Source organism: Danio rerio, chromosome 19 (genome assembly GCF_052040795.2).
Source record: "Danio rerio strain M-AB ecotype USA chromosome 19, GRCz13ab, whole genome shotgun sequence".
Classification (NCBI taxonomy): domain Eukaryota; kingdom Metazoa; phylum Chordata; class Actinopteri; order Cypriniformes; family Danionidae; genus Danio; species Danio rerio.
In genome coordinates, this window is record NC_141039.2 from 22218951 (window position 1) to 22229566 (window position 10616).

A 10616-nucleotide genomic window follows, 5' to 3' on the forward strand; every position below is an offset into this window, starting at 1 on the left:
CTTTACTAAACAGATAGGTCTTTAATCTAGTTTTGAACTGGGAGAGTGTGTCTGAGCCTCGGACATTACCAGGAAGGCTATTCCAGAGTGTAGGAGCCATGAAAGAGAAGGCTCGACCTCCTTTACTTGATTTTGCTATTCTAGGTACTACCAGAAGCCCAGAATTTTGAGATCTTAAGGAGCGAGTTGGTTCGTAGCGAGACAGAAGGTTGGTTAGATAAACAGGAGCTAGATTATTTAGAGCTTTATAGGTGAGAAGTAATATTTTAAATTCAATACGAAATTTAACAGGCAGCCAGTGTAAGGAGGATAAAATTGGGGTTATATGATCATATTTTCTGGGCGCGTTGTGGTGCTAACATGTTTACACTCGGTGCAATAGTTTGTTCGATACGAACAAACTGAATAAACAAAGAGCACTGGTCGCTCACTTACCAAATCTGTAGAGACAGGACAATCACCAGCAACTAGAGCCGCGTCTTTATGAAGAGAATACTACAAGCGAATCCGGATCTCAGCGTTTGCAGATGAGAACAGCTCTCAGGTAAACAATGTTCCTCCTTAGACACGTAAGTTATTGTTGTCGAGCGTCGCGTACACTGTAATCCACACGTGAGTCTGAAGCAGGTCGCACACCAGAAGCGCCGCTCGGCGGCGCGCCGCGCAGCGCCATGTATTTTAGAATTCTAAACATAGGTTTCAATCAGGATACACACACCGGCGCCGCAAGTCGGCGGCTGTCGGCGGCGCCCGGCGACGGCTCAGGACGCAGTTCATTTTTCAGCCGCGCCACAGAGCGCCATCTGATTAGTTTCATGTTAAATATCATTCGAATGTGCGCGTCTGGTGTGTGATACTTTAAACTGTCATGTACGCGCCGTGTCGCAGCGCCGAGCGGCGCTTCTGGTGTGCGACCTGCTTGAGCTTTCACAGAGAGAAAATGAAAACGAAACTTAACTGTAGCAAACTATAAAAGCAACTCTTTATGCTTGTTTTGCCAATACAACGTGGTAAGTCTGTCGTCTAAGCACTGTGACAGTAATAAATATTAATGAAGTTGCACAATAGAGCTTGCTGATTGGTTTGAACCAAGCCTTACTCATGCACTAATGCATCACACTGTAAGACGTAATAAGACACACTCTGGCACAGACGTCCAGTCTGCACAGTGGAATACAACGCTATTATGTCATGGCCGTGACGCAGCTTCAAAAATTAGTTTCAAACCGGAAGTATGAATTTGCTTGAAATAACGCAAAATCAACCAATTTACACTTATCAGTGAAATATAGGTGTCCTAATAGTGTTTTTAGCAGTGTGGGACACATATACGACTGTCAACAGCTCAAAAAATTTGTTTTGGTGTTTCGTGACCCTTTAAACATTTCTGCATTGGCTTAAACCCAGAATGCCAATGCAAATCGCTAGGTTACTTGCGTAACCCCGGTTCTTTGAGAACAGAGTGAGGTATCTCTCTATGGGAAACGCCTCAGGCGTGACAGACTGTGGAAGCACCAATTACACCACGTCCGTCTGAGGACAGACAAATCACAGCTCGCAATTAGGAGCCCACCCTCTCCTTTATAATCCACTGTGATTACCCGAATCGGCTTTCGAAGCACGCTCTTCCCGAGTGTAATGCGTGAAGGGAAGTCTGGTGAGATACCTTGCTCTGTTCTCAGAGAACCGGGGTTACGCAAGCGTTCTCTTTCAAACATTTGCTCGGTATCTCACTATGGGAATGATATATACCACTCCCGTAACGCATGCTTTCCGAAGCCCCCGGACAGAATCGGTAAAAAGACAACCTTTCAAGCTTATAAGGGACACACATTAAGAACCGCGTGAGCCAATGAAGGCGCGGTGACGTCAAGGCGGTAAAACCTGATAAATGTATGCGGGGAAGACCAACTTGCCGCTTTACAAATATCTCTTACCGAAATCCCTCTGAACAAAGCCCATGAGGTAGCGATACCTCTTGAAGAATGAGCTCTTAAACCCTCTGGGGAACGAAGACCCCTAGATGTATAGGCCAGTTCGATCGCCTCCACTATCCAGTGCGAGAGCCGTTGAGATGAAACAGCCTCACCCTTACGGCGAGTGGCCCATGACACAAATAACTGATCGCTTCTCCTAAACGATCGCGTCCTGTTCACGTAGAGGTGTAACGCTCGTACGGGACACAAAGTGTGTAACTTTCTCTCCTCCGCTGACAAATGCGGAGGGGGATGAAAGGCATGCAACTCAATAGCAGAACAGTTATAAGCCGAATCACTGACCTTGGGAACGAATGCCGGGTTTGGTAGCAGTCTAACCCTGTCATCATCCCGGCTAAAGTCCATGCACGCTTGATGCACCGACAAAGCATGCAGCTCGCTCACTCGCTTAGCTGAGACTAGAGCGAGTAGTAAGGCCGTCTTCAGTGGTATTAGCTTAATAGGAATATCCTCCAGAGGTTCGAATGGGGCCTGAGTTAAAGCGTCCAGAACGAGAGACAGATCCCATGACGGGACCAGCCGTTTCACCGCTGGTCTCACGCGCTTCACTCCTTTCATAAAATGGCATATAAGGGGGTGCCGTCCCACTGAAATCCCTTCGAACCCTACATGGCAAGCGGAAATAGCGGCCAGGTAAACTTTAATGGGAGAGAACGCTCTCCCATTATCCAGTAAGCTTTGTAAAAAGCAGAGAATATCCCTCACCGAGCACTGGAAGGGGATAAGCCCTTCACTAGTGCACCAGTCCTCAAACACACGCCATTTCAGGTCATACAGTGAGCGCGTTGAAGGAGCCCTAGCGCTCTGGATAGTGCTTATGACCTCCCGTGGAAGCCCGAGAGCATTTAGATTTAACCCTTCACGGGCCAGACCCAAAGGTTGATTTGTTCTGGGTGAGGGTGAAATATCTGTGCCCCCGCTTGTGACAGCAGGTCCCGTCGCAGCGGGAGCGGCCAGGGCTCTCCTTGCAGAAGTTCGGCGATCTCTGCCAACCACAGCCTGCCCAGCCAACGGGGGGCTATTTGAAGGAGAGACAACCCGCTTTCTCTTACTCTGTCCAGGTTGGGAGAAATTAGACTTAACGGTGGGAATGCATACAGCAGCACGTTTGGCCACGGGTGCGCCAGCGCATCCACACCCAACGACGCATCCTCGTCCTCGAGAGAGAAATACAGCGGACATTTTGCGTTTGCCCGCGAGGCGAAGAGATCTACGGCAGCCTTGCCATACATCTCCCAAATTTGATTCACCACCTGCGGGTGGAGAACCCATTCTCCGTACGTCGGGTTGCCCCTCGACAGAAGATCCGCCCCCACATTTCTGACTCCCGGGACGTGCGTCGTGCGCAGTGAGCTCAAGTGAGCGGCGCTCCAAGACAATCAGCTTGCGCGCTAGATTGTGCAGCTGCAACGATCGCGTTCCCCCTTAGCGGTTGATGTACGCCACCACCGTTGTGTTGTCCGTCCTGACTAAAACATGAAAACCCTTCAAGAATGGAAGAAATGTTTTAAAGCCAGAAAAACTGCCATCAGCTCCAGCATGTTTATGTGAAGCTCGCGCAGTCGGTGTGTCCAATGACCGTTTACCGATCTGCCCTGAAATACGGCTCCTCATCCCGTTAGGGATACGTCCGTAGTGACGACTTTTCTCAGAGACACGCTCCCCAGCGGAGCCCCTGATCGGAATATGCAGGGGTTTTTCCAGTGGTGGAGAGCCATCACACACTCCGTGGATATCCGTACCTTGCGCGCGAGGTGCCTGCGCGGGCACAGGCGCTTCGCAGTAATCCAACGCTGAAAATCTCTCATCTTTAATAACCCCAGTTGGATCACAGACAGAGATGAAGCCATCATGCCCATCAGACGGAGACAGGTTCTGAACGAGACCAGGTTTCCTTTGCGAAAATGGGTCAGGCATAGACCGAACGCCGTAATCCTTCTCTCCGAAAGCATGGCGCGGTAAGTTACCGAGTCTAGGCGCAGGCCCAGATACTCTATCTCCTGGGACGGAATCAGCTGGCTTTTGGCGTTGTTGATTCTGAATCCCAGCCTTGTGAGATGAGACGAAAGAGTCTCTGCATCCCGCTCCGCGCGCTCGCATGTGCGAGCGCATATCAGATAATCGTCCAGATAAGCGGATATGCGCAGACCCTTGTGTCTCAGCGGAGACAGCTCTGCTTCCATGCATCTGCTGAACACCCGCGGAGCTAGACTGAGCCCGAATGGAAGAGTAACAAATTCGAACATTTCGTTCTGAAAGGAAAACCTGAGATATTTCCTGTGTGCTGGATAGATGCTTATATGAAAGTAAGCATCCTTGAGATCGATCGAGGCGAACCAATCGCCCCGGAGGATCGAACAAGTGAGAGCTCCTACTGTGAGCATCTTGAATTTGTACTTCCTTAAGTGCTTGTTTAAAGCACGCAGGTCCAGTATTGGGCGCAGACTCCCATCTTTCTTTGGGAATAGAAAGTAACGTGAGTGAAAACCCGTCTGAGTTTCCTCCACTGAAACTCGTCTTATAGCTCCCTTCTCCATGAGGGAGGATATCTCCTCCGCCTCCAGCACCTGAGCCGAATCCTCGTTTGCCACAGATGCTATAACCCCATTGAAAGGAGGGGGTTTTCCAGCAAACTGAAGCCTGTAACCCCTGGTTACAGTTGCGAGGACCCACGGGTGCAGAGAACACTCTATCCAGTCCTCCGGGTGAAGAGACAGAGGCTGCTGCCGAACCGGCCCCACTGGTGGAGCGCTGACGCCCTCTTGTGGCCAGAGAGAAATTTGGCCAGGATCTGTTTGGCTCGGAGACTGGCCCGTCTCTCGGCTTTGAGCTTTCGCTTTTCTCTGTGTTTTTATTTTGTTTTTGGCTTTCTGCGCCCTCGGCATTGAGCCTGCATGCGACAGGGGATTTTTTATTTGCCATGAACACAGGGAATGAAGTGCTTTGTGACAAGACACTTGCGAACGTGTGCCTGAACTCGGCAGACCGCATGGTGGCTGAATGCTCCGCACATGAACTTGTGGAACTGCCGTCGGCAATCCACGGAACATTGTGTGTTGAGGGGAAGCTAAACTGGCCTGAACACAACTCTGAACCATTTCTTCGCCCAAATTCCTCCTCCTCTGCATTTTTGCGGGTGGGGAAATAAACGCGGCGGACTGTGGAGAAGACATCGCAGAAAACCCTAGGTGCTGCCCATCTCTCCTCTCCAAACATAGCGTCCTAGGAGTCCTTCTTCTTTTTGGCGGAGGGGTTAGCGGATCTGGACTTTGCAGCCGCTGCCGCGAATGACTGCTTTCCCCATGGCTTAGCGTTTGGAGCCGTCTGCTCTGTGCTGTGGGGTTTAGGCGGTCTGGACGCACTAACAAATTTTCTGCCCTGCGTCGGAGGAGTGGGCGGAGTAGCAGGAACAGGAGGACGTGATGTCCTTTTACGAGGCAAGCAGAGGTCAAAAGTCTCCTCGTCCTTCTTTTAAGGTCGCATCTCTGCCTCGTACGGGAGCGTCGAGACAATCCAATTTTTTCCTGTCCCCGATACTCGAGAGATTCAGCCACAGCGATTGCTCGCCCGCAATGGCGAGAGCCATGGTACGGCCGGAGCTTTGCACCGCCCCACGTGAGGCGCGCAGATAGATGTCTGTAATGTTGCAGATCTCTTCCCAGACTGCCGGTTTTGGATTGCCGGCGTCTAGCTGCGTGCCCAGCTCCTCCAATAATTCGGCTTGATAGGCCGTCAGCAATGAAGTGACGTTCAAAGCCCTCACTGTTAGCGCCGAAGATTTATATATCTTCTGATACATGGAAGCAGTGAAGCGTTCTATTTTACCAGGGAGGGACGGTGTGGCCGAGGAAACAGCAGCCCGCCTGTTTGGATGCAGGTGAAGAGCCACCGTCTGCTCGACCACTGGAGGGTTAGAGAGCCCTAGCCCCTCCATCTCGCTCATGTGGAGCGACGAGTAACCCTCGACGGGCACGCGGTTGGTAAAGGGTTTATCCCATGACCGCTTCATCTCCGTGATGCAATCTGGGAAAGCGGGAAGTAGTTGTTTTGCTGGGGGAGCGCGGGGAGCGAGCCTTTTCCCGTCATACACATCCCGTTTAACTCCTGGATGACCAGGAGTCACAGGCCACGCCACGCCGAGCTTGGCGGCAGCACGTTTGCAAACCTCTGTGAGGTCGCAATCCACCACGGTCGATGCCACCTCACCGCTTTGCGCGCTAGTCGGCCTGGATGCGTGGGAAGAAGGGCGGATGACATCCTCCTCCTCATCGTCCGGCTCATCTCGGAGGAGACGGGCTAGTGTCTCATCATCCTCCTCCTCATCCCCTTCCATCTCATCCCCGCCCGCCAGTAGCTGCTGGTCGAACAGCGGCTCATACTCGGGGGATTCTACCTCCATGATGTCCCCCCACGAAGCAAGATCCCGTGGAGGAGAGGATTTGGCGTCATTAGCTGACGACGGAGCGGCAGAGAGAACTGGATCGTCCTTGGAAGATGCCGCCACTTGAAGCCTTCTCTCCAAAATCCTCATCGGCATTGCCTGGCAGTGCACGCAGCTTTCGGTGTTCGCCAATGAGGCCTGGGCGTGCTTCACACCCATACATGCGATGCACATCGGATGTGAATCCCGGCCCGAGATCATAAATCCGCACGCTGACGGGCAGGAGCGCGAAGAGGTCTCCTTCCCCTTCTCCACCGTGACTTTAGACATGGTGAGTAAAAATCAGAGTTAGCTCGCCTTAACGCGTTAGCTATATCAGTTGCTGCTAGTAAAAGCAGTTAAAAACGTTACGTTTGTGAACAGAGCAGCGCAGCCTGGGTGCTTAAGGAAAGTCTTCACGAGGAAGAGTGCTAGAATGCCGATTCGGGGAATCACAGCAGATTATAAAGGAGAGGGTGGGCTCCTAATCGCGAGCTGTGATTTGTCCGTCCTCAGACGGACAAGGTGTAATTGGTGCTTTCACAGTCTGTCACGCCTGAGGCGTTTCCCATAGTGAGATACCGAGCGAATGTTTGAAAGAGAACACTATGCTTTGGAACAAAGACTATTAACTATTAAACTAGTTTTAACTATTAAACTATTAAACTTCTCATTGGTGAACTCGGCTCAAAGGGTAGGTACAAAACCATCCTTACTGACCTTATCAGTTTGCAACATCAAGCAGCAAAACAAGTTGTTTTTAACATCTAAAAATGAATAGAAGTGAATGAGACTGGAAGTCTCGAGCCGAAATTATTTCAATGGCTGCAGCCGTTTGTATGCAGAGATTATAAAGATGAAAGTATCGCACATCAGAAGAGCACATTTGCATGCTATTTATAATGAAATAATTCAGATTGCACTTTGTGGCAAGGCAGAAATATGAACAGTGTCCTGAGTCGTGGCTGGGTGCCGTGGACAGCCCCTGACTTTTGGCGCCGGTGTGTGTACCCTGAAAGAAACCTAATGTTTAGAATTCTGAAATGCATGGCGTGACGCAGCATGTCTTCGAGCGGTACTTCTGGTGTGTGACCCCCTTAAAGTGAACAAAAGCTTGTGACCTAAGGCCATCGCCTAGACCAGAGTGAACAAAGAACTAGAATCGAGGAGAACACCCGGAGAACTCTAGGGAGCAAGCCTAGACCTTGACAAAATGGGTTAACCACACTTCTCAGACATTCCCATCTCCGATACCTTTCTTTTTTTCCCCATCAATTCTAGTTAAGTTTAGTACACCGCGAAACCAGTAGTCAACACAACTAGCCCTATTGCCACTTCAAAACCTGAAATAACCGACTCCACCCCACTCCAAGCCTCCCAAGGAGCCATAACCATATGGTCAACAGAAGGAGTTTCTCACATCAAAAAAAGTAACCAAGTAACACAGTTCAGATTACCACTGAACTGGAGCAAACAACCCTATAGAGACCATAGAAGGGTTAAACTGACTATTTTTGGTTCCCTTGGTTTGGTCTCACAGTCAAGCTTAGCTCAGTCTCACACGTCTGAGATTTTTCCTTCATTACACTCTCATAAACTCTTTTTTTGCTCTCTTTACTCTTCTCTATACATGTATAAATATGTTTTGCGTTAGGTGCAAAGGTGTAAGTTTAATTTTGTGTAAAGAAAGGTGCCTGTGCTATGAATCTAATGTCTTAAACTTCGATCTTGCTACCCTGCCTAAACATAAATGGGTTTTTATTATTGATAGCAATATTATTAGTTGAAGCCAGCTGTCCAAATCACTTGACAATTCGTTTGTTCAAATTTAAAGAGACGATTCTTTTGAATCCCAGTTTAAATGAATCTTCAATTCACTTTGAGCTAATTTGATACACATAAAACCTTTACATTACACAAAAGGTTCTTTACAGTTGAGAAAAACTCCAATTCCTGGTTCCTCCTGGAACCTATTTTTTTGAAGAACCCCAAACAGCTCTTTGGTATTGCTGAGAATCTCCAATTTTGGAAGATTTATTTTTAAGAGTGCACTAATGCAAACACATCAAACATCTGTGGCATTATGAGAATCACCCACCCAGAGGCCTCACGGCACCAAAATCCGCCCTTGACTTTTGGTCTTCAAACAGCCGTCATGTGTCTGAGGGTATCTGAGAGAGCGCGGATGCAGTGCGAGGGCAAATTGGAGTGTTTTGATGCAAAAACGACAAAAATCACCTTTTATTACTGTCAAGTGAACTTTTATTGATTTTGCACAGCTGCGTGATTCCACGCTCGTTTTTGTCTCCCCCTTCACACTCATGGACTCGGCTTGAATAAATAACGCCACCAATCCCTCACTCTTCATCTCTGCTCCCTCACTCCTCCTCCTCCTCCTTTTTCAATCCTTCAAAGCACCACTGAGCAGAATAAAGGAATGGAGAGGAGCAGAAACACCTCGAGTCACGGCCACAACGCAGTTCCAGCGTCGATTTTCAAGCTTTTTAACACAGAAATTGAAAAAGCAATTGTCTTGACGCACTTTTAGGTCTCACTGCTTTGATTCAGGTAATTGATGTTGTTCTTTTCAACATCACACGACATAGACAATTGTGCGGCAATCTCTCTGGCTTATGGGAGACAGGGGGAGGCAACACTTTACTAGGCTTCAACGCAATGCAGTGTAATATGAACAGACTATTAATAAAGTCTGAATAGAATGAAGAAATGCATTGTGATTCATGGTTGGCTGGACAGCTCGTGACTTAGTTTAGCAAGTTTGCAAAACTAATGAAGCGCTCAACTTCTTGAAATATATAACTGATTGACAGCTGCTACGTGTGAAGAAATGGGTTGAATATTTTTCAGGTCTACATTTCCTTTCTATTACTCCACAGACACCTGTCAATAACACCACCATGGCCACTGCGATAACAGAAACATCAGTTGTACTAAAGATTTCCATGGCGGGGAGATTAAACTTGTAAGAAGCTATCTCCACTGATGCGGTATTGGTGAAAGCATTTCAAAGTGTTTAGTCTTTAGATTTAAGCCATCAGGAAATGTAATTAATACAGCGTAGAATGATTAGAAGAGCTTATTAAAGACACCAAAGGATCTGTGAAGTTAGAAATCAGGGTTGATATCAACGCACACACACATGCACAATCATCAAGCACTCACACTAAATCGGTATGTCACCTTTCAGATCAGACATCATCCCTTCCGCTAGCTTACTCCAGTGCTCCCTTTGGACACAGGTGTGTGTTTGTAGATTGTTTGTGTGTTTAAGACATCCCGTGGACACCTGCTTGGGTCAAAAAGGAGACAAAGTGTGTCATAGACAAATAAAGCCATATAATCGCAGCAGTTTGCGATTTTCTGCGGTGATAAATATGGTTTGTTTAAAAAGAAAAAAAACGGTCAGATTGCGTATGGTTGTCTTAATCACTGCTTGCTCATTTCAGCTCAGAATTAAAATTCACACGTTGTTTCAAAGCAAAGAAGGGAATTAATCTGATTTCAATGTGAATCATTTTAGATCTGCTGAATCTAATCAGATTAATTAAACATTTACACCAGCTACTTCATATGTAATCCTGTCCTGATTTTCTTCTATAGTCATTCAAAACCCCCGTCGGATGGCAATTTTACATTTTGTTAATAAATGGCTGCTTCTCATTTTTCTGCCAATGTATTTTTAATGAGTTCAAAGAGCCAAATCAGTTTCTTTCATTCTTTTTATTTAAAAGTATATGGGATGGCATATGGAAAGAAGCAAGACAAAGCAAGTGTTTACTAATGGACATTATAACAACACTGGATGTATGTTTGTGGGTGCATGTGAGTGTGACTTTCTGCCAACCAAATTACTTTTTGAAGGGAATCTGATAAAAAAATTAAACTTTTTTTAATGCAAGGAGCCAAGATCCACAGAGCCTGGTTTAAATGCCCTAGAAGTGGCAGTCTAAATGCTAAAATGACTTTTAAGCAAACACAGAATATCAAGAAACCCTCAAGGAATTTAAGCAGCTGGATTTCTAAATAATACATTTTCTTTGATCAAGTTAAATGGACTTCACAGTGCATTTATTATTATACAAAAGCCTCAAATGACAAATGCTTTTAAATAAACCAGATTATAGTCCTTGAAACCCTCATTTTAAGATGCCATAAAAAAGCTTTGAGAAAAAAGATTC